The following is a 22,366-nucleotide window of genomic DNA, read 5'->3' as shown; positions in this document are numbered from 1 at the left end:
GCAGGAAGGGTCATAGTCAAGGGCAGGAGACGGAGGTCCAAAAACACAGATGTTTTTTAACACTGTTTGGAAAAATAGGCCGCCGCAATACTGGGTGCGCCTAAACACACGACAGGAGCACAGCTCCAAAACAATAAAGAGAACGGGGCGCAACCCGGGAATAATAATTCAAAGCTCCACAGAACGCTGAACTATCAGTCAGCGTCAAAATACGAACAGCCCTTCGAAATGACACAAAACAATCCCACACGAATACCTGAACAAAAAGGACAAACTAAATACCCCCACACTAATTACAAACAAGGAACAGGTGCAGACCTAGACAGACAAAACCAAACAACACAGAAACATAGATCGGTGGCAGCTAGTAGGCCGGCGACGACGACCACCGAGCGCCGCCCGACCGGGGAGGGGCGCCACCTTCTGTGGGTACTGTGACATCATCGCGTATTAACCATAATTTATATACTTTACTTTAATACAATATTTCAATTATTGTGTATATTACATTGGTTTTATTTCATTACTTTATCGTCTCATCTCTATAGAGCTGCTGTCTGACAAAATTACTAATTTTGTAGTTCTTTAAAGTAAATAAGGTACTCTTTTATGACTGCTAAATACCAACTATCGATCACTTAGATTATGTATTTTCAGGTAGAGATACCTGGCGAAGCAACAGCTGCTCGCTATGTCGCCTCACCATCACTCACTCTTCTCTCTTCCGTAGCAGGCGTAAAAAGAAACACACAGACCAGGACAAGTAGGTGCGCAATGGATTATGGTCATTGTAGTAAATTAGCACATTTTATGCGCAAAACTATGTAGAATATTGGCCTGTTGGAAACTACAACTCCCTACTACCTCGCACAGGTCAGTCTGGATCTGATTGACATCTAGAGAAACTGTGCATTGAGCTCACAGAAAGAAAACAAATTGGAATTCTAATAATTGAACCAACATTGGTCAATTATTTGTTTTAAAAAACGAAAAATAACAAAAATGTTGGTTAATCGCTCAGCACTAATACACCCAGGCACACGTGCATGCGCGCACACACACCTCAGGTCAAGAGAGAAGAAAGCAGCACACCTCCATGAGGCATCCAACTGAACAGATGCTTCACAGAGTAAAGAATCAACTGGCTGATAATTACAGACAGCACCACTATAAACAAGCCAGGAAAACACACAAAGAGAAAGAGAAAGAGAAAGAGAGAGACAGAGAGAGAAATAGAGAGAGACAGAAGAGAGAAATAGAGAGAGACAGAAGAGAGCAACGTGTCAATGGGCTGACTGGCTGGCTGACTGACTGGCTGGCTGGCTGACTGGCTCTGACTGACTGGCTGACTGGATGACTGGCTGACTGACTGGTTCACTGACTGTCTAACTGTCTGACTGACTGACTGGCTGACTGGTTGACTGACTGGCTGACTGGTTGACTGACTGGCTGACTGGCTGGCTGGCTGGCTGGCTGGCTGACTGGCTGGCTGGCTGACTGGCTGGCTGGCTGACTGGTTGACTGACTGGCTGACTGGTTGACTGACTGGCTGGCTGGCTGACTGGCTGACTGGTTGACTGACTGGCTGGCTGGCTGGCTGGCTGGCTGGCTGACTGGCTGGCTGGCTAGCTGGCTGACTGGCTGACTGGCTGACATCTGTGTGCAGGTGTTTTCCTACCTGCTATCATGTCATCGTCCGTGATTTCCATCTCCTCGGCAGTGGGGATCTGGGTTTCACAGGAAGGGGTTCGGGAGGGGGAGGGGGAAGCGTGGCGGGGTCAGTGGAGGTCCCCGCTGTAGAAACACCAACACATTGGTCAATAAGATTGTTCAACAAACATTAGTTTCAACAGAAAACCCTTTCTCTTTTGAGAGTAAAGCTAGAATCGTTAGCTGCTAGATTAAACTATAATCGTTAGTGGTTAGATTAAACTACAATCGTTAGCGGTTAGATTAAAGCTAGAAACGTTAGCTGCTAGATTAAACTATAATCGTTAGCTGCTAGATTAAACTAGAATCGTTAGCGGTTAGATTAAACTAGAATCGTTAGCTGTTAGATTAAGCTAGAATCGTTAGCGGTTAGATTAAACTAGAATCGTTAGTGGTTAGATTAAACTAGAATTGTTAGCGGTTAGATTAAACTAGAATCGTTAGCTGCTAGATTAAACTAGAATTGTTAGCTGCTAGATTAAACTACAATCATTAGCGGTTAGATTAAACTAGAATCGTTAGCTGCTAGATTAAACTAGAATCATTAGCTGTTAGATTAAACTAGAATCGTTAGCGTTTAGATTAAACTAGAATTGTTAGCTGTTAGATTAAACTAGAATCGGAAGCTAATACATCAATTTTGGGATTTATAAATTAAAGGGATACTTTGGGATTTATAAATTAAAGGGATACTTTGGGATTTATAAATTAAAGGGATACTTTGGGATTTTGGAGTTCATTTGACTCTGGGGAAGTAGACACCTTCTCACGCCACAGATGCTGTGAGACATACAGTACGAGCTCAGACAGGACGTTGAATGGTGCCAGAGAGGATTGTGCGTTACCGCCACCAACAGCACGGGTGGTGAAATTACATTTAGAATGAGAATATAGGTACTGGCTCATGTGTTCTAGCTAGCTGCAACAGGGGTTAACATAACCAGAGCTAGTGGACTGACTGGTTAACATAACCGGAGCCAGTGGGCTGACTGGTTAACATAACCAGAGCTAGTGGACTGACTGGTTAACATAACCAGAGCTAGTGCACTGACTGGTTAACATAACCGGAGCTAGTGGACTGACTGCTAGTGACTCACGCGATACGAGACCAACAAACGTCTATAGGTTGTGTGCGCACATACCATCTGAGATGGAAAAATACCATCTGAGATGGAAAAATACCATCTGAGATGGAATAATACCATCTGAGACAGAAAAATACCATCTGAGATGGAAAAATACCATCTGAGGTGGAAAAATACCATCTGAGGTGGAAAAATACCATCTGCGACAAAAAATACCATCTGAGATGGAAAAATACCATCTGAGACGGAAAAATTCCATCTGAGACAAAAAAAAATACCATCTCAGGTGGAAAAATACCATCTGCGACAAAAAATACCATCTGCGACAAAAAATACCATCTGAGACAGAAAAAAATACCATCTGAGACAGAAAAATACCATCTGAGATGGAAAAATACCATCTGAGACAGAAAAATACCATCTGAGACAAAAAAATACCATCTGCGACAAAAAATACCATCTGAGACAAAAAAATACCATCTGCGACAAAAAATACCATCTGAGATGGAAAAATACCATCTAAGACAAATAAATACCATCTGAGACGGAAAAATACCATCTAAGACGTGGTGTCAGCGTGTATGATCTGCAGCTGGATGCCTCTCCAAAATCCTTCATGTCTTAAAGTAATGATGGACTGTCGTTTCTCTCTGCTTATTTGAGCTGTTCTTGACATAATATGGACTTGGTCTTTTACCAAATGGGGCTATCTTCTGTAGACCACCCCTACTTTGTCACAACACAACTGATTGTCTCAAACACATTAAGAAGGAAATAAATTCCACAAATTAACTCTTAACAAGGCACACCTGTTCATTGAAATGCATTGTAAGCTTACAACTTCCTTATTTTTGAAAATATTTTTTCAATATATATAAGTGAGTTTCACCTAACCAGAGCTAGTATGAGCTAGTATGAAGCTGGTTGAGGAAATGTCAAGAGTGTGCAAAGCTGTCATCAAGGCAAAGGGTGGCTACTTTGAAGAATCTCAAATATAAAATATATTTTGGTATAACATTTGTTTAACACTTTTTTGGTTACTACATGATTCCACATGTGTTATTTCATAGTTTTGATGTCTTCACTATTATTATACAATGAAAATAGTAAAAATAAGGAAAAACCCTTGAATGAGTAGATGTGTCCAAACTTCCGACATGTACTGTATAACTCAGCCAGGGAACAAAAAAATAAAAAAATAACATATCTTGATTAGATAAGCATTCACCCCCTTAAGTCAATACATGTTAGAATCACCTTTGGCAGCGATTACAGCTGTGAGTCTTTCTGGGTAAGTCTCTAAGAGCCTTGCACACCTGGATTGTGCAATATTTGCCCATTTATTATTTTCCAAATTCTTCAAGCTCTGTCAAGAAGTTGAAGATCATGGCTAGACAGTAAGTCATAGATTTTTAAGCAGATTTAAGTCAAAACTGTAACTTGGCCACTCAGGAACATTCACTGTCTTCTTGGTAAGGAACTCTAGTGTAGATTTGACCTTGTGTTTTAGGCTATTGTCCTGCTGAAAGGTGAATTCATCTCCCAGTGTCTGGTGGAAAGCAGACTGAACCAGGTTTAACCTCTAGGATTTTGCCTGTCCTTAGCTCCATCCCATTTATTTTTATCCCCAGTATTTGCCGATGACAAGCATACCCATACCATGATGCAGCCACCACCAAGCTGGAAAATAACGAGGCAGTTACTCAGTGATTTGCCTCAAACATAATACTTTGCATTTAGGACAAAAAGTATGTTCTTTTGCCGTGTTCTTTTGCAGTATATTTTAGTGCCTTGTTGCATACAGGATGCATGTTTTGGAATAGTTTTATTACGTCTATTTTTTTAAAAATCATTTAGCTCATTATTGTGGAGTCACTATAATGTTGTTGATCTATCCACAGTCGGTTAAAATGACCAATGGTGACATCAATGAGCATTTTCCTTCCTCTCCTGCAGCTCAGTTCAGAAGGATGACTGTATCTTTGACGTGTCTGGAATCATTATTAACTTGTCCATGTTTAAAGATATCATTGGATGTGTGATTTATTGTTGTTACCCACCTACCAATCACTGCCCTTCTTTATGAGGTTTTCGAGTCTGTGCTTTAAATCCAATGCTTGACTGAGGGACCTTACAGATGTATGTATGGGGGACAGAGGAAGGGGTAGTCATCCAAAAACCGTGTCTATCCCTATTATTTCACACAGAGTGAATCCATGTAACTTGTGATTTGTTAAGCCACATTTTACTCCTGAACTACACTGACCAAAAAATATAAACGTAACATGCAACAATTTAAAAGATTTTACTGAGTTACAGTTCATATAAGGAAATCAGTCAATCGAAATTAATTCATAAGGCCCTAATCTATGGATTTCACATGACTGCAAATACAGATATGCATCTGTTGTGGCGTGGATCAGAAAACCAGTCAGTTTCTGATATGCAGTGCGACAGCTCCTTCACATAGAGTTGATCAGGGTGTTGATTGTGACTTGTGGAATGTTGTCCCACTCCTCTTTAATGGCTGTGCAAAGTTGCTGGATATTGGCGGGAACTGGAACACGCTGTCATAAAAGTCAATCCAGAGCATCCTAAACATGCTCAAATAAACCTGGGTGACATGTCTGGTGAGTATGCAGGCCATGGAAGACATGGGAAATGTTCAGATTCCAGGAACTGTGTACAGATCCTTGTGACAGTTTAAGTTGAGGTTTATTTGCACCAAAAAAACAAAGGGATAGACAATAATACAGATAAAAACACATTTTAAAAAACAGTGTGCAGGTGTGGTTAGAAGACCAAGGGCTTATATGAAAACACACCACAATGCTGAAACATGAGGTGATGGCGGTGGGATGAATGGCACGACAATGGGCCTCGGGATCTCGTCACGGTATCGTTAAGCGGACCGACACAGGGGAACCCAAGAGCAGACTCAGACGCGGAAACAGGGAGGAACCAAAATATTTATTGTTACACAGGGAGATATGGAGTGCAGATCTGGGGAAGCTCGGATGAGTTGCAGAAAAACCAGATGTGGAGACTGAGGTTGGAGTTAGCCGAGTAGAACAGGGTAAACAGGTCCTGAGGGGAATCCAATGTAGTGGTGGTGAGTGAAATCCAGAGGAAGGTAATTGGGTGGTGAGATGTGGAACAGGAAACAGGAGCCAGAGACAGAGCAGTAAACTGCAATGAGAGGATAAACAGTGTCAGGCAGGGAAACAGGCACAACAGAGTAACAGGATCTTGAATAATCATAAATGGCTAGAATCATGGACTGACTGAGCAGAGATTACAATCTGGCAGAGTGGAAGTGGCAGGACTGAGTATTTGTAGAGGTCTTGATTATGGAACGGGTTGCAGCTGGTAGGGATCTGCTCTGACTCCAGCACACCTGTCTCCAACCACACAATCACACAGAGAGGGACGTGGAGGGAGAGAGAGAGTGTACAGGGGGAGTAACCCTCTGCTCCTGCTACACCTGAGGGTGTAGCAGGAGCAGATGTGACAGGTATCTCTGTGCATTTAAATTGCCATCGATAAAATGCAATGGAGTTTGTTGTCCGTAGCTTATGCCTGCCCATACCATAACCCCACTACCAACATGGGGCACTCTGTTCACAACTTTGACATCAGCAAACCGCTCGCCCACACGATGCCATACATGGTGTCAGCCATTTGCCCGATACAGTTGAAACCGGATGTAAAACACATTTCTGCCCAAAATTTGAGAGAAATAAGCCTTTTGTGCGTATGGAACATTTCTGAGATCTTTTATATCAGCTCATGAAACATGTGACCAACACTTTACAAGTTGTGTTTATATTTTTGGTTCAGTGTAATTAAGGCTTGCCTAAACAAAGGGGGTGAATACTTATGCAATACTATATTTTAGTTATTTCCTTTTTATTAATTTGTAAAAATTTGAAGAAAAAGAAATAATCACAGACATTATGGAGCATTTTGTGTCCATTAGAAAAACAGCATAATTAAATCTATTTTAATGAAAACAATTTAAGAAACATATGATACCCACAGTGTGCACACACACACAGAAGAGGACAGAATTTGATACACCACTGCTGCTGCTCTGGGTGACAGTCAGGAACTAACCAATCAGGACAGACACACAACAAACTGCCGCACCCTTCCCCCTCCTTCCTGCCACAAGCAATGTCACACATTTTTCCTGGTTCATTTGTGTCCCTTGGTTAAGTATCTCATTAACCTTTATTTAACTAAGCAAGTCAGCTAAGAACAAATTCTTATTTACAATGATGGCCTACTGGGGGAACAATGGGTTAACTGCCTTGTTCAGGGGCAGAACGACAGATTTTTTTTTTTACCTTGTCAGCTCAGGGATTCGATCCAGCAACCTTTCGGATACTGACCCAACACTCGAACCACTTGGCTACATGCCAGGCCCCATGGCAGCGTTATTATAGGTCCCTTTATTAACTTAACCCCTTACCATTACACCCGTTTCTATTCAGCTGGTTCATTTAGCCCTTATCCTGGAATTACCTATTAAATTACACGTTTCATTAAGATCTGGACAATGAATCAATGGTGCTTAAAGGTGAGAACGAGCTCATCTCTGCTAGCGTTAATTAATGAAGCTAAACACCACTCCTTTCTCCTTGGGTGAATCTCAATTGCAGACTCATCACGTCCTCTCCCCTCACCTCCTTCTCAAAAACCCATTGGATGAGAAGGTCAGAGAGGAGAGGAGGGGCCTGAGAAGGAGGCGAGGAGAGAGGACACGAGGAGTGTGCAATTGAGATACTCCCCTACTCTCCTCTCCCATATTTTCCTTCCTCTCCTCCTTTATGGAGGCACAGAAACAGATTTAGCTCGTCAGTACCTCTTAATGAACTACCAGACAGATAGTATTTGATTTAAGATAAGGGCCATATTCACGAGTCTGAAATGGGAAGGTCCTATCTGAGCTCGTGCAATAAGCAACGGTTGTTTTGTGTTGGGTTGGAGAATCTTTTGACACGTTTTTTTCTAAGGTTTGTCCTAATGAACTCAGTTGTAGCAAGGGTAGAGTGAACACAGACAGTGTCTCCTGATGAAACCTCACCACCACACACACACACACACACACACACACACACACACACACACACAAGTCTGCTGGATTCTGTGCCTTGCGCTCGTTGAGCAGGCACTTTTGTTGCCATATCGACAACTTTCCTCCAATTACATTTGATGAAGTGAGGGTGTTAGAGTGTGTGTGTGTGTGTATCAGGGATCAGATTGATTAATCCCGGGCTCACAGAGAACATGTTCCTTTATGTTTCAATTAACCTCCCCATTGACCACTGACATATTTAAAGAGAAACGGGTTATTTTTTTCACTACCAGCTAGATGTAGTAAAACAGAGGTCTTCTACATCTAGAAGTCAGAGGAGAGGAGAGGAGAGGAGAGGAGAGGAGAGGAGAGGAGAGGAGAGGAGAGGAGAGGAGAGGAGAGGAGAGGAGAGGAGAGGAGAGGAGAGGTGGAGAGGAGAGGTGGAGAGGAGAGGTAGAGAGCAGAGATAGAGAGGAGACGAGAGAGAGAGTGAGTCGGTCTGTGCGTGTGTGTAGTTGAGAGAGTTCTAGTGCTTATCACCCAGCCAGATCTCAGTCCTCTGGTGCTTATTGTTCCGCGGTCAGCGGGGAATCAAGTCTCTCCATGTTCCAATTCACCCGCCTTTCACCGCTACAGAGCTGGGGTCAAAAGGCTGGATGTGACTCAGGTGGGGCCAGAAATGAGCCGCGCTCCGCTCACTGACCGGGGAGCTGGGAGGAAAGGAAGAAGGGCAGAGAAAAGAGGACAGGGCCAGTCTGAAAGAAGAGGAGGCCTGCTGTGAGGCCAGAGAGTACCAGCCAGCGAGACAGAGAGCAAGCGAGACAGAGAGCAGGCGAGACAGAGAGCAGGCGAGACAGAGAGCTGGCGAGACAGAGAGCAAGCGAGACAGAGAGCAGGCGAGACAGAGAGCAGGCGAGACAGAGAGCAGCTAGAAAGGAGAGAGTCAGGTAGGAGGCTGCAGTCAGAGAGAGGCAGGCAGGGGGGCTGCAGTCAGAGGAAGGTAGAGGGCCAGTCAGACAGAGGAAGGTAGAGGGCCAGTCAGACAGAGGAAAGTAGAGGGCCAGTCAGACAGAGGAAGGTAGAGGGCCAGTCAGACAGAGGAAGGTAGAGGGCCAGTCAGACAGAGGAAGGTAGAGGGCCAGTCAGACAGAGGAAGATAGAGGGCCAGTCAGACAGAGGAAGGTAGAGGGCCAGTCAGACAGAGGAAGGTAGAGGGCCAGTCAGACAGAGGAAGGTAGAGGGCCAGTCAGACAGAGGAAGGTAGAGGGCCAGTCAGGCAGAGGAAGGTAGAGGGCCAGTCAGACAGAGGAAGGTAGAGGGCCAGTCAGACAGAGGAAGGTAGAGGGCCAGTCAGACAGAGGAAGGTAGAGGGCCAGTCAGACAGAGGAAGGTAGAGGGCCAGTCAGACAGAGGAAGGTAGAGGGCCAGTCAGACAGAGGAAAGTACAGGGCCAGTCAGACAGAGGAAGGTAGAGGGCGTCAGACAGAGACCACAATTCCCCCTTCAAAATGGAGGCGTGAGGAGCGGATATACCAAACTTTCATCTGAAGTGGTTGTTGTTTTTCAGGTGGAATTGTGTTCATCAGAGGATCAAAAATGGCCATAGATTAATTGTTGGTAATTCAACCTTGTAAAAACAAGGTCGTACGATTAGGGAAGCTAAACTGAGCATCATTTAAATGTATTTACAACCAAACACAATATGTTTTTCTTGCTAGAAATAAGCTTTCGTATAAATGTATCTACCCAACAGTGCAACATGCTATGTTTTCATTAGCTTTTTATACCGTGGTAGACTAGTGTCACAGCATCACCGTCTCACATCTGAGCGCTCGTTTTTCAAAAGCAATACCACAATTATTGGACATGTATTTTCCATTATGATTTCTCCCCTCTATCACACACTTGGAAAAATGACTATCCTTCGTCAGCAATTATTTTGGGGTGAAATCGCACCGCTGGGCCGTTCAGTCAAACCAACTTTGGTCTTTGTCTCTTGCTGTACGTTTGAATGCAATAAACCGTCTCGTAGTAGAAGCCTATACATCATGGAGAGGAGGAAAAAAATCCACCAATCACTGAGACCTTGGACAGCAGGCCTCCCTGCACACCTGCTAGGACTACAGGATGATTTTACACTAGAGGGGAGAAGAGAGGAGAGGAGGAGAAGAGAAGAGAGGAGAGGAGGAAAGGAGAAGGAGAGGAGGAGATGAGAAGACGAGGAGAGGAGAGTAGAGGAGGAGAGGAGAGGAGGAGAAGAGAAGAGGAGGAGAGGAGAGGAGGAGAAGAGAAGAGGAGGAGAGGAGAGGAGGAGAAGAGAAGAGGAGGAGAGGAGAGGAGAGGAGGAGAAGAGAAGAGGAGGAGAGGAGGAGATGAGAAGAGAAGAGAAGAGAAGGAGAGGAGGGGGAGAGAAGAGGAGGAGATGAGAAGAGGAGGAGATGAGAAGAGGAGGAGAGTAGAGGAGGAGATGAGGAGAGGAGAGTAGAGGAGGAGAAGAGGAGATGAGAAGACGAGGAGAGGAGGAGAGGAGGAGATGAGAAGAGGAGGAGAGGAGAGTAGATGAGGAGATGAGGAGAGGAGGAGAGGAGGAGAGGAGAAGAGGAGGAGATGAGAAGCGGAGGAGATGAGAAGCGGAGGAGAAGAGGGGGAGATGAGGGGGAGAGGAGGAGATGAGAGTAGAGGAGGAGAAGAGGAGGAGATGAGAAGAGGAGGAGAGTAGAGGAGGAGAAGAGGAGGAGAGGAGATGAGAAGAGGAGGAGATGAGAAGAGGAGGAGAGTAGAGGAGGAGAGGAGAGGAGGAGAGGAGAGTAGAGGAGGAGAGGAGGGGAAGAGCGGAGAGAGGAGAAGAGGAGGAGAGTAGAGGAGGAGATGAGAAGGAGATGAAATGAGGAGGAGAGGAGGGGAGAGGAGGAGGAGATGCTCTACTGCTGTTTCTATATAACAAACTATTTTTTTAATGATCTCTTTACTGATACACTGTGGAATCACACACATATGATGTGGATGGTTTTCCTTTTGCCCAGTGCTCTAACCCCCCACCCCTCCCCTCCCTCCCTCCCCTCCCTCCCTCTCTCCCTCCCCCTCCCCTCCCTCTCTCTCCCCTCCCTCCCTCCCTCCCTCCCTCTCCCCCTCTCTCTCTCTCCCTCCCCTCTCCCTCCCCCTCCCTCCCTCCCCTCCCTCCATCCATCCCCTCCCCTCTCTCCCTCCCCTCTCCCTCCCTCCCTCTCCCCCTCTCTCTCTCTCTCCGCCCCCCTCCCTCCCTCTCCCTCCCTCCATCCATCCCCTCCCCTCTCTCTCCCTCCCTCCCTCCCTCCCCTCTCTCTCCTTCCCTCCCTCCCTCCCCTCCCTCTCTCGCTCTGTATGATAGACAGCCTGCCGGCCTCACATTAATTCCCCCAGCACCATGCTTATCGATCCAGGGCCAGCTCCCCGATTGCATTACAAACACAGGCTGTCGGCTTTCTCACACCCACCAAAACACACACAGGCACACAAGAAAAATACAAGAAAAACAAAAGGAGGGAGAAGAGAGGCAGGCATACAGAGAGAAAGAGCGAAACAAGGACCAGAAAGAGAGAAAGAAAGGAGAGAGAAGGAAAGAAGGAGCCTTGTGTTTTGCAGAAGGAAAATCTGTGGGGGTTTTCAATCAGATGGACAGTGTTTGGTTCTCAATGCTGCGGAGGGCAGCCCATCCTCCCACTGCAACACACACACACACACACACACACCAAGACTCTCACACACACACACACACACCAAGACTCTCTCACACACACACACACACACACACACACACACACACACACACACACACACACACACACACACACACACACACACACACACACACACACACACACACACACACACACACACACAAAAAAAAACACCCACCCTCCCATCCTTACAGCGTGGTAACAGGAAGCAGCAACATCTCCAGACTGACAGCTTCCTTTATTAACAGTTCTCCACTGTGTCCTAAATGGCTCCCTATTCCCTACACAGTGCACTACTGTTGACCAGGGCTCATAGGGAATAGGGTACACTACTGTTGAACAGGGCCCATAGGGAATAGGGTGCACTACTGTTGAACAGGACCCATAGGGAATAGGGTACACTACTGTTGAACAGGACCCACAGGGAATAGGGTGCACTACTGTTGACCAGGGCCCATAGGGAATAGGGTGCACTACTGTTGAACAGGGCCCATACGGAATAGGGTGCACTACTGTTGAACAGGACCCATAGGGAATAGGGTGCACTACTGTTGAACAGGGCCCATAGGGAATAGGGTGCACTACTGTTGACCAGGACCCATAGGGAAAAGGGTGCACTACTGTTGAACAGGGCCCATAGGGAATAGGGTGCACTACTGTTGAACAGGACCCATAGGGAATAGGGTGCACTACTGTTGACCAGGACCCATAGGGAAAAGGGTGCACTACTGTTGAACAGGGCCCATAGGGAATAGGGTGCACTACTGTTGAACAGGACCCATAGGGAATAGGGTACACTACTGTTGAACAGGGCCCATAGGGAATAGGGTGCACTACTGTTGAACAGGACCCATAGGGAATAGGGTACACTACTGTTGAACAGGACCCACAGGGAATAGGGTGCACTACTGTTGACCAGGGCCCATAGGGAATAGGGTGCACTACTGTTGAACAGGGCCCATACGGAATAGGGTGCACTACTGTTGAACAGGACCCATAGGGAATAGGGTGCACTACTGTTGAACAGGGCCCATAGGGAATAGGGTGCACTACTGTTGAACAGGACCCATAGGGAATAGGGTGCACTACTGTTGAACAGGACCCATAGGGAATAGGGTGCACTACTGTTGACCAGGACCCATAGGGAAAAGGGTGCACTACTGTTGAACAGGGCCCATAGGGAATAGGGTGCACTACTGTTGAACAGGACCCATAGGGAATAGGGTGCACTACTGTTGACCAGGGCCCATAGGGAATAGGGTGCACTACTGTTGAACAGGACCCATAGGGAATAGGGTGCACTACTGTTGAACAGGACCCATAGGGAATAGGGTGCACTACTGTTGACCAGGACCCATAGGGAATAGGGTGCACTACTGTTGACCAGGACCCATAGGGAATAGGGTGCACTACTGTTGAACAGGACCCATAGGGAATAGGGTGCACTACTGTTGAACAGGACCCATAGGGAATAGGGTGCACTACTGTTGAACAGGGTCCATAGGGAATAGGGTGCACTACTGTTGAACAGGGCCCATAGGGAATAGGGTGCACTACTGTTGACCAGGGCCCATAGGGAATAGGGTGCACTACTGTTGAACAGGACCCATAGGGAATAGGGTGCCACAGCTCTAAACGGTGTCTACTTTGCTTCTTCATGTACAGCAGGAAGCCATTGAGTGAGGGGTTAAGGTTACAATTAGTGTTAGTGTTAGAATTAGGGTTAGTTTTAGGTTTAGGTTTTTGGGTTAAGGTTTATGTTAGGTGCTGCTGGGCTACTGCAGTGCAGAACCTCCCTGGAACTGAACAATTACAACTAGATTTGAGTCAGCTCAGGAGTAACAACAGTAAGCAGGCTCATCAAGTTTTAGAAACCTAGATTATTAGGCTGTGTCACAGGTAGGACACTGGTATCAAGTTGTGCGCTATATAGGAAGTAGGGTACAATTTGGTTTCCATACTTAATGACACTCTGAAAGTAGTACATGTTAACACATAAAATCTGTGTGGCTGTGGATAACCAGGCCAACATTGATGCTAATGAAGTGGTGTTTTTCACTGCAATGGTTTACTGCATTCGACTCTAAACGTTTGTCTGACCCGGCGGTGTTAACCGTAATACCAGGAAGAGGTATTATAATAGCCTTGGTTTCATACATGTTAACATTAGAAGCCTCCTCCCTAAGTTTGTTTTATTCACTGCTTTAGCACACTCTGCCAACCCTGATGTCCTAGCCATGTCTGAATCCTGGCTATGGAAGACCACCAAAAAACTCTGAAATCTACATCCCTAACTACAACATTTTCAGACAAGATAGAACGGCCAAAGGGGGCGGTGTTGCAATTTACTGCAAAGATAGCCTGCAGAGTTCTGTGCTACTATCCAGGTCTGTACCCAAACAATTTTAACTTCTACTTTTAAAAATCCACCTCTCTAAAAACAAGTCTCTCACCGTTGCTGCCTGCTATAGACCACCCTCTGCCCACAGCTGTGCTCTGGAGACCATATGTGAACTGATTGCCTCCCATCCTTCTTTACAGCACGTGCTGCTAGGTGACCTAAACTGGGACATGCTTAACACCCCAGCCATCCTACAATCTAAGCTTGATGCCCTCAATCTCACACAAATGACCAATGAACCTACCAGGTACCACCCCAAAGCCGTAAACACGGGCACCCTCATAGATATCATCCTAACCAACTTGCCCTCTAAATACACCTCTGCTGTTTTCAACCAAGATCTCAGCGATCACTGCCTGCATCCGTAATGGGTCAGCGACCAAACGACCTCCACTCATCACTGTCAAACGCTCCCTGAAACACTTCAGCGAGCAGGCCTTTCTAATCGACCTGTCCCAGGTATCCTGGAAGGATATTGACCTCATCCTGTCAGTAGAGGATGCCTGGTTATTTTTTTTAAATGCCTTCCTCACCATCTTAAATAAGCATGCCACATTCAAGAAATGTAGAACCAGGAACAGATATAGCCCTTGGTTCTCTCCAGACCTGACTGCCCTTAACCAAAACAAAAACATCCTGTGGCGTTCTGCATTAGCATCAAACAGCCCCCGTGATATGCAACTTTTCAGGGAAGTTAGAAACAATATACAAAGACAGTTAGAAAAGCCAAGGCTAGCTTTTTCAAGCTGAAATTTTCTTCCTGCCACACAAACTCAAAAAAGTTCTGGGACACTGTAAAGTCCATGGAGAATAAGAGCACCTCCTCCCAGCTGCCCACTGCACTGAGAATACGAAACTCTGTCACCACCGATAAATCCACTATAATTGAGAATTTCAATAAGCATTTTTCTATGGCTGGCCATGCTTTCCACCTGGCTACCCCTACCCCGGTCAACAGCACTGCACCCCCCACAGCAACTCGCCCAAGCCTTCCCCATTTCTCCTTCTCCCAAATCCAGTCAGCTGATGTTCTGAAAGAGCTGCAAAACCTACAAATCAGCCGGGCTAGACAATCTGGACCCTTTTTTTCTAAAATTATCTGCCGAAATTGTTGCAACCCCTATTACTAGCCTGTTCAACCTCTCTTTCATATCGTCTGAGATTCCCAAAGATTGGAAAGCAGCCGCCGTCATCCCCCTCTTCAAGGGGGGGACACTCTAGACCCAAACTGCTACAGACCTATATCTATCCTACCCTGCCTTTCTAAGGTCTTCGAAAGCCAAGTCAGCAAACAGATTACCGACCATTTCGAATCCCACCGCACCTTCTCCGCTATGCAATCTGGTTTCAGAGCTGGTCATGGGTGCACCTCAGCCACGCTCAAGGTCCTAAACGATATCTTAACCACCATCAATAAGAAACAATACTGTGCAGCAGTCTTCATTGACCTGGCCAAGGCTTTCGACTCTGTCAATCACCACATCCTCATCGGCAGACTCAATAGTCTTGGTTTCTCAAATGATTGCCTCGCCTGGTTCACCAACTACTTCTCTGATAGAGTTCAGTGTGTCAAATCGGAGGGCCTGTTGTCCGGACCTCTGGCAGTCTCTATGGGGGTGCCACAGGGTTCAATTCTTGGGCCGACTCTCTTCTCTGTATACATCAATGATGTCGCTCTTGCTGCTGGTGAGTCTCTGATCCACCTCTACGCAGATGACACCATTCTGTATACTTCTGGCCCTTCTTTGGACACTGTGTTAACAACTCTCCAGACAAACTTCAATGCCATACAACTCTCCTTACGTGGCCTCCAACTGCTCTTAAATATAAGTAAAACTAAATGCATACTCTTCAACCGATCGCTGCCTGCACCTGCCCGCCCGTCCAGCATCACTACCATGGACGATTCTGACTTAGAATATGTGGACAACTACAAATACCTAGGTGTCTGGTTAGACTGTAAACTCTCCTTCCAGACTCACATCAAACATCTCCAATCCAAAGTTAAATCTAGAATTTGCTTCCTATTTTGCAACAAAGCATCTTTCACTCATGCTGTCAAACATACCCTCGTAAAACTGACCATCCTACCGATCCTCGACTTCGGCGATGTCATTTACAAAATAGCCTCCAATACCCTACTCAATAAATTGGATGCAGTCTATCACAGTGCCATCCGTTTTGTCACCAAAGCCCCATATACTACCCACCACTGCGACCTGTACGCTCTCGTAGGCTGGCTCTCGCTTCATACTCCTCGCCAAACCCACTGCCTCCAGGTCATCTACAAGACCCTGCTAGGTAAAGTCCCCCCTTATCTCAGCTCGCTGGTCACCATAGCAGCACCCACCTGTAGCACCCACTCCAGCAGGTATATCTCATTGGTCACCCCCAAAGCCAATTCCTCCTTCGGCCGCCTCTCCTTCCAGTTCTCTGCTGCCAATGACTGGAACGAACTACAAAAATCTCTGAAACTGGAAACACTTATCTCCCTCACTAGCTTTAAGCACCAGCTGTCAGAGCAGCTCACTGATTACTGCAGCCCATCTATAATTTAGCCCAAACAACTAGCTCTTCCCCTACTGTATTTATTTATTTATTTTGCTCCTTTACACCCCATTATTTCTATTTCTACTTTGCACTTTCTTCCACTGCAAATGTACCATTCCAGTGTTTTACTTGCTATATTGTATTTACTTCGCCACCATGGTCTTTTTTGCCTTTACCTCCCTTATCTCACCTCATTTGCTCACATTGTATATAGACTTATTTTTCTACTATATTATTGACTGTATGTTTGTTTTACTCCATGTGTAACTCTGTATTGTTGTATGTGTCAAACTGCTTTGCTTTATCTTGGTCAGGTCGCAATTGTAAATGAGAACTTGTTCTCAACTTGCCTACCTGGTTAAATAAAGGTGAAATAAAAATAAATAAATAAATAATGATATATACTCATGGCAATAACGGAGAGGGGGGGGGCTAAGTGCAGCCAGGAATTCTCAACGTTATTCAGCCCGTAAGAGAGTGACTTGCTACCTATCTTCTTCCACCCACCTCTCTCTCTCTCCCTCCCTCCAGTGGCTTGGCTGGCCTTGTAGAAGCATTCAGTAGCTGAGACACAAAGGCTGTGGAGAGGTAGAGGCAGCACTCACAGTAATCTCTGGATAACACACACAGAGAGAGAGAGAGAGAGAGAGAGAGAGAGAGAGAGAGAGAGAGAGCACACAACTCTTATTCTCCTGCCAACACTAGACCAGTGGCCTTGAGAGGAACAACGTTGTTATAGCAAGGTGATGGTGGTCAGGGTGGTGGTGGTGGTCAGGGTGGTGGTGATGTCAGGGTGGTGGTGGTGGTCAGGGTGGTGGTGGTGGTCAGGGTGGTGGTGGTTAGGGTGGTGATGGTGGTGGTGGTGGTTAGGGTGGTGATGGTGGTGGTGGTGGTGGTGGTGGTCAGGGTGGTGGTGGTGGTCAGGGTGGTGGTGGTGGTCAGGGTGGTGGTGGTGATGGTGGTAAGGGTGGTGGTGGTGGTGGTCAGGCTGGTGGTGCTGGTGGTCAGGGTGGTGGTGGTGGTCAGGCTGGTGGTGATGATGGTCAGGGTGGTGTTGGTGGTTAGGGGGTTGATGGGTGGTGATGGTGGTCAGGGTGGTGTTGGTGGTTAGGGGGTTGATGGGTGGTTGTGATGTCAGGGTGGTGGTGGTGGTCAGGGTGGTGGTGATGTCAGGGTGGTGGTGGTGGTGGTCAGGGTGGTGGTGGTTAGGGTGGTGATGGTGGTGGTGGTGGTGATGGTGGTCAGGGGGGTGGTGGTCAGGGTGGTGATGGTGGTCAGGGTGGTGGTGGTGATGGTCAGGGTGGTGATGGTGGTGGTGGTGGTGGTGGTGGTCAGGGTGGTGGTGGTGGTGGTCAGGCTGGTGGTGCTGGTGGTCAGGGTGGTGATGGTGGTCAGGGTGGTGATGGTGGTCAGGGTGGTGATGGGTGGTGATGGTGGTCAGGGTGGTGGTGGTGGTGATGATGGTGATGGTGGTCAGGGTGGTGATGGTGGTGGTGATGGTGGTGATGGTAGTCAGGTTGGTGAGGGTGGTGATGGTGGTCAGGGTGGTGATGGTGGTTAGGGTGGTGATGGTGGTGGTCAGGGTGGTGATGGTAGTCAGGGTGGTGGGGTGAGGGTGGTCAGGGTGGTGATGGTGGTCAGGGTGGTGGGGTGAGGGTGGTCAGGGTGGTGATGGTGGTCAGGGTGGTGGGGTGAGGGTGGTCAGGGTGGTGATGGTGGTCAGGGTGGTGGTGGTGGTCAGGGTGGTGATGGTGGTCAGGGTGGTGGGGTGAGGGTGGTCAGGGTGGTGATGGTGGTCAGGGTGGTGGGGTGAGGGTGGTCAGGGTAGTGATGGTGGTCAGGGTGGTGATGGTGGTCAGGGTGGTGATGGTGGTCAGGGTAGTGATGGTGGTCAGGGTGGTGATGGTGGTCAGGTGGTGGGGTGAGGGTGGTCAGGGTGGTGATGGTTGTCAGGGTGGTGATGGTGGTCAGGGTGGTGATGGCAACGCATTAGTAACCGACAGGACTGGTTTAATTTTTTTATTATTTATTTCACCTTTATTTAACCAGGTAGGCAAGTTGAGAACAAGTTCTCATGTGCTTCTACACCTGCATTGCTTGCTGTTTGGGGTTTTAGGCTGGGTTTCTGTACAGCACTTTGAGATATCAGCTGATGTAAGAAGGGCTATATAAATAAATTTGATTTGATTTGATTTGAAATGAGGTGAGATAAGGGAGGTAAAGGCAAAAAAGGCCATGGTGGCAAAGTAAATACAATATAGCAAGTAAAACACTGGAATGGTAGATTTGCAGTGGAAGAAAGTGCAAAGTAGAAATAGAAATAATGGGGTGCAAAGGAGCTAAATAAATAAATAAATACAGTAGGGGAAGAGGTAGTTGTTTGGGCTAAATTACAGGTGCAGTAATCTGTGAGCTGCTCTGACAGCTGGTGCTTAAAGCTAGTGAGGGATATAAGTGTTTCCAGTTTCAGAGATTTTTGTAGTTCGTTCCAGTCATTGGCAGCAGAGAACTGGAAGGAGAGGCGGCCGAAGGAGGAATTGGCTTTGGGGGTGACAAGTGAGATATACCTGGTGGAGCGCGTGCTACAGGTGGGTGCTGCTATGGTGACCAGTGAGCTGAGATAAGGGGGAACTTTACCTAGCAGGGTCTTGTAGATGACCTGCAGCCAGTGGGTTTGGCGAGGAGTATGAAGCGAGGGCCAGCCAACGAGAGCGTACAGGTCGCAGTGGTGGGTAGTATATGGGGCTTTGGTGACAAAACGGATGGCACTGTGATAGACTGCATCCAATTTATTGAGTAGGGTATTGGAGGCTATTTTGTAAATGACATCGCCGAAGTCGAGGATCGGTAGGATGGTCAGTTTGACGAGGGTATGTTTGGCAGCATGAGTGAAAGATGTTTTGTTGCGAAATAGGAAGCCAATTCTAGATTTAACTTTGGATTGGAGATGTTTGATGTGAGTCTGGAAGGAGAGTTTACAGTCTAACCAGACACCCAGGTATTTGTAGTTGTCCACATATTGTAAGTCAGAACCGTGCAGAGTAGTGATGCTGGACGGGCAGGCAGGTGCAGGCAGCGATCGTTGAAGCGCATGCATTTAGTTTTACTTGTATTTAAATGCAGTTGGAGGCCACGGAAGGAGAGTTGTATGGCGTGGAAGCTCATCTAATAACATCTAATAACGTACCAAGCTGGATACTGGGACCTTTAGTAACAGACAGGACTGGTTTAATAACAGACAGGACTGGTTTAATAACATACCAAGCTATATACTGGGACCTTTAGGAGCAGACAGGACTGGTTTAATAACATATCAAGCTATATACTGGGACCTTTATGAGCAGACAGGACTGGTTTAATAACATATCAAGCTGGATACTGAATGTGTTGATATTGTCAGTAGAGACAAAGACTAGTGCCTGGATGGTAGATGCATACATACTGCATTAACCTGCAACACAAATCTCATGTCACTATAACCATAACAACCCATTCATCTCCAAGACTATCTTACCAAAAATATAAATGCTTTGACATTCCCTGTACTATGTATATATATATATATATATATATATATATATATATATATATATATATATATATATATACACACACACATATAAACTGGATCAAAAATGAGAACTCAACATTCACCTTTCGGTTAACATTTCACCAATAACAACTAATTCAATGGTTCTGGTTTCAAACCATATCAACAACATCCTTTTCTGCTCTTGTAAATTGTCCTCCTGGTAAAAGGTCAGTTATTCATTGCTTTAGTTTCGTTCTCTTCTCCCAGCATGGGTTTGTGTATGTATGTATGAATGTATGTGTGTGTGTGTGTGTGTGTGTGTGTGTGTGTGTGTGTGTGTGTGTGTGTGTGTGTGTGTGTTTCTCTCAGCATGGGCACTTATGTACACCACTGTGCCTCTGTGACCTTACCACTGTCATAGATCTGTTTAAGTGCAGAGGAGGACTAAAGTTTAGGAGAAGAGAATTAACAGTAGGCTTGGGTAGTACACTGTATATACACCGTACACCGGGGTATTTGGAAATAGCCACGACATGGTTTTTCCAATACCAGTGAAACTATTTATTTTAAGTTTTTCCAATACATTTTAATATTTGTAGCTATTTTCTTTTTACGTTAATACCTGCAGGAGATAAAGCAGACTGAGATCCTCATTTCACCTGTCACATTATTCTACATTATGAAGGTAAATTAGTTCCCCAGAACGGTTGATCAAGTCAAGTGTTTGTAAATTGCACAACAGGTAGAAAGCAGGAACAGGTGAGTCCAGCTGTGTATTGACAGAGGTCATGTTTTATATTGAAAGTCAATAGTGTTTTTGTTTTTTGTTGCTTCAATACATTGATCAGGGACGTGCAGCTATAGTTTCCCTTCACAGAAAATACATCAGTGTAAACACATTCGACAGAAAATAGCTTCATTTTCATCAGATGACAACAGAAGTGCAACGCTATTTGGCTAACAGCCACACAAGTAGCCTAAATGAACTTAAAATGAAAAAGCAAGGTATTTTTGGGGGTTTGTTGCAAAAAAAACGATGGAAGGCCGTCCTATTTCTAATGTTTAGGCCTATCATAGTTAGAATGTAGCCTGACTACATTTCCAAATGCTTCGCTTGACGTTAATCTTGCATTTTAACGGAGGAAAAATAAACTGGTTAGTTCCTGGAGAAAGAGTAGGTCCACGTCAGTCTGTTGACACAATTCCCCGTCATGAAATCTCACCACAGTTCAAAAGTGCAACTGAAGCACAAAATCTGTCTGATGCCGAGCAGAAATTATAATAAGAAGCATATTTTAGATATACGTTTACAAAATACACACAAAAAAATGTTTTTACCCTGCGTGAATTCTGAGTTATCTGTACAGCTGCCACTGCTATCTTGATTTCCTTGCGTTTTTTTATTTATTTTTTATCGTCTCTGTTTTTCAGCCCTTCTGAAAAACAGAGGCTTTTACTGCAGTAATTTTGCATTGTAACTACAGTTAGAGTGCAGTACACTCTGCAGTTGTTCTGCAATTTTACTGCGTCCAAAATACCACAGTCGACTGTAGTTTATGAACCGTTTCAAAACTGCAATCTTTTTATTGTTGTAAGAGAGGCCAGTTGCCCTAGCGACTTCAGACGCCACACAGACATAGCGTATAAGCATTCTGCCTGAGATCCAATACTCTTCTTGCTTCAGACAAGCATGCCTCAAAACTTTGTTCATTTGCAATGTCTCTCGTTCACATTCGCTTGTAAATGTCCAAACTCACCAACAACTAAGCAAAGATATACATCTAGCTGTATAAGCTGTGGTGCTTGTCTAAAAATGTATTGAGGCTTTTTGCATATGTATCCTCCTTTACTATACCAAAGAAATACACAGAGATAGATTGTAAAATCTGCCTGTTTGGCCCTGTCCGGGGGTATCATCGGATGGGGCCACAGTGTCTTCTGATCCCTCCTGTCTCAGCCTCCAGTATTTATGCTGCAGTAGTTTATGTGTCGGGGGGCTAGGGTCAGTCTGTTACATCTGGAGTATTTCTCTTGTCTTATCCGGTGTCCTGTGTGTATTTAAATATGCTCTCTCTAATTCTCTCTTTCTCTCTTTCTGTCTTTCTCTCGGAGGACCTGAGCCCTAGGACCATGCCTCAGGACTACCTGGTATGATGACTCCTTGCTGTCCCCAGTCCACCTGGCCGTGCTGCTGCTCCAGTTTCAACTGTTCTGCCTGCGGCTATGGAACCCTGACCTGTTCACCGGACGTGCTTGTTGCACCCTCGACAACTACTATGATTATTATTATTT

Source organism: Salmo salar, chromosome ssa13, assembly GCF_905237065.1.
Source record: "Salmo salar chromosome ssa13, Ssal_v3.1, whole genome shotgun sequence".
NCBI lineage: Eukaryota > Metazoa > Chordata > Actinopteri > Salmoniformes > Salmonidae > Salmo > Salmo salar.
This window is presented reverse-complemented; position numbering follows the sequence as displayed.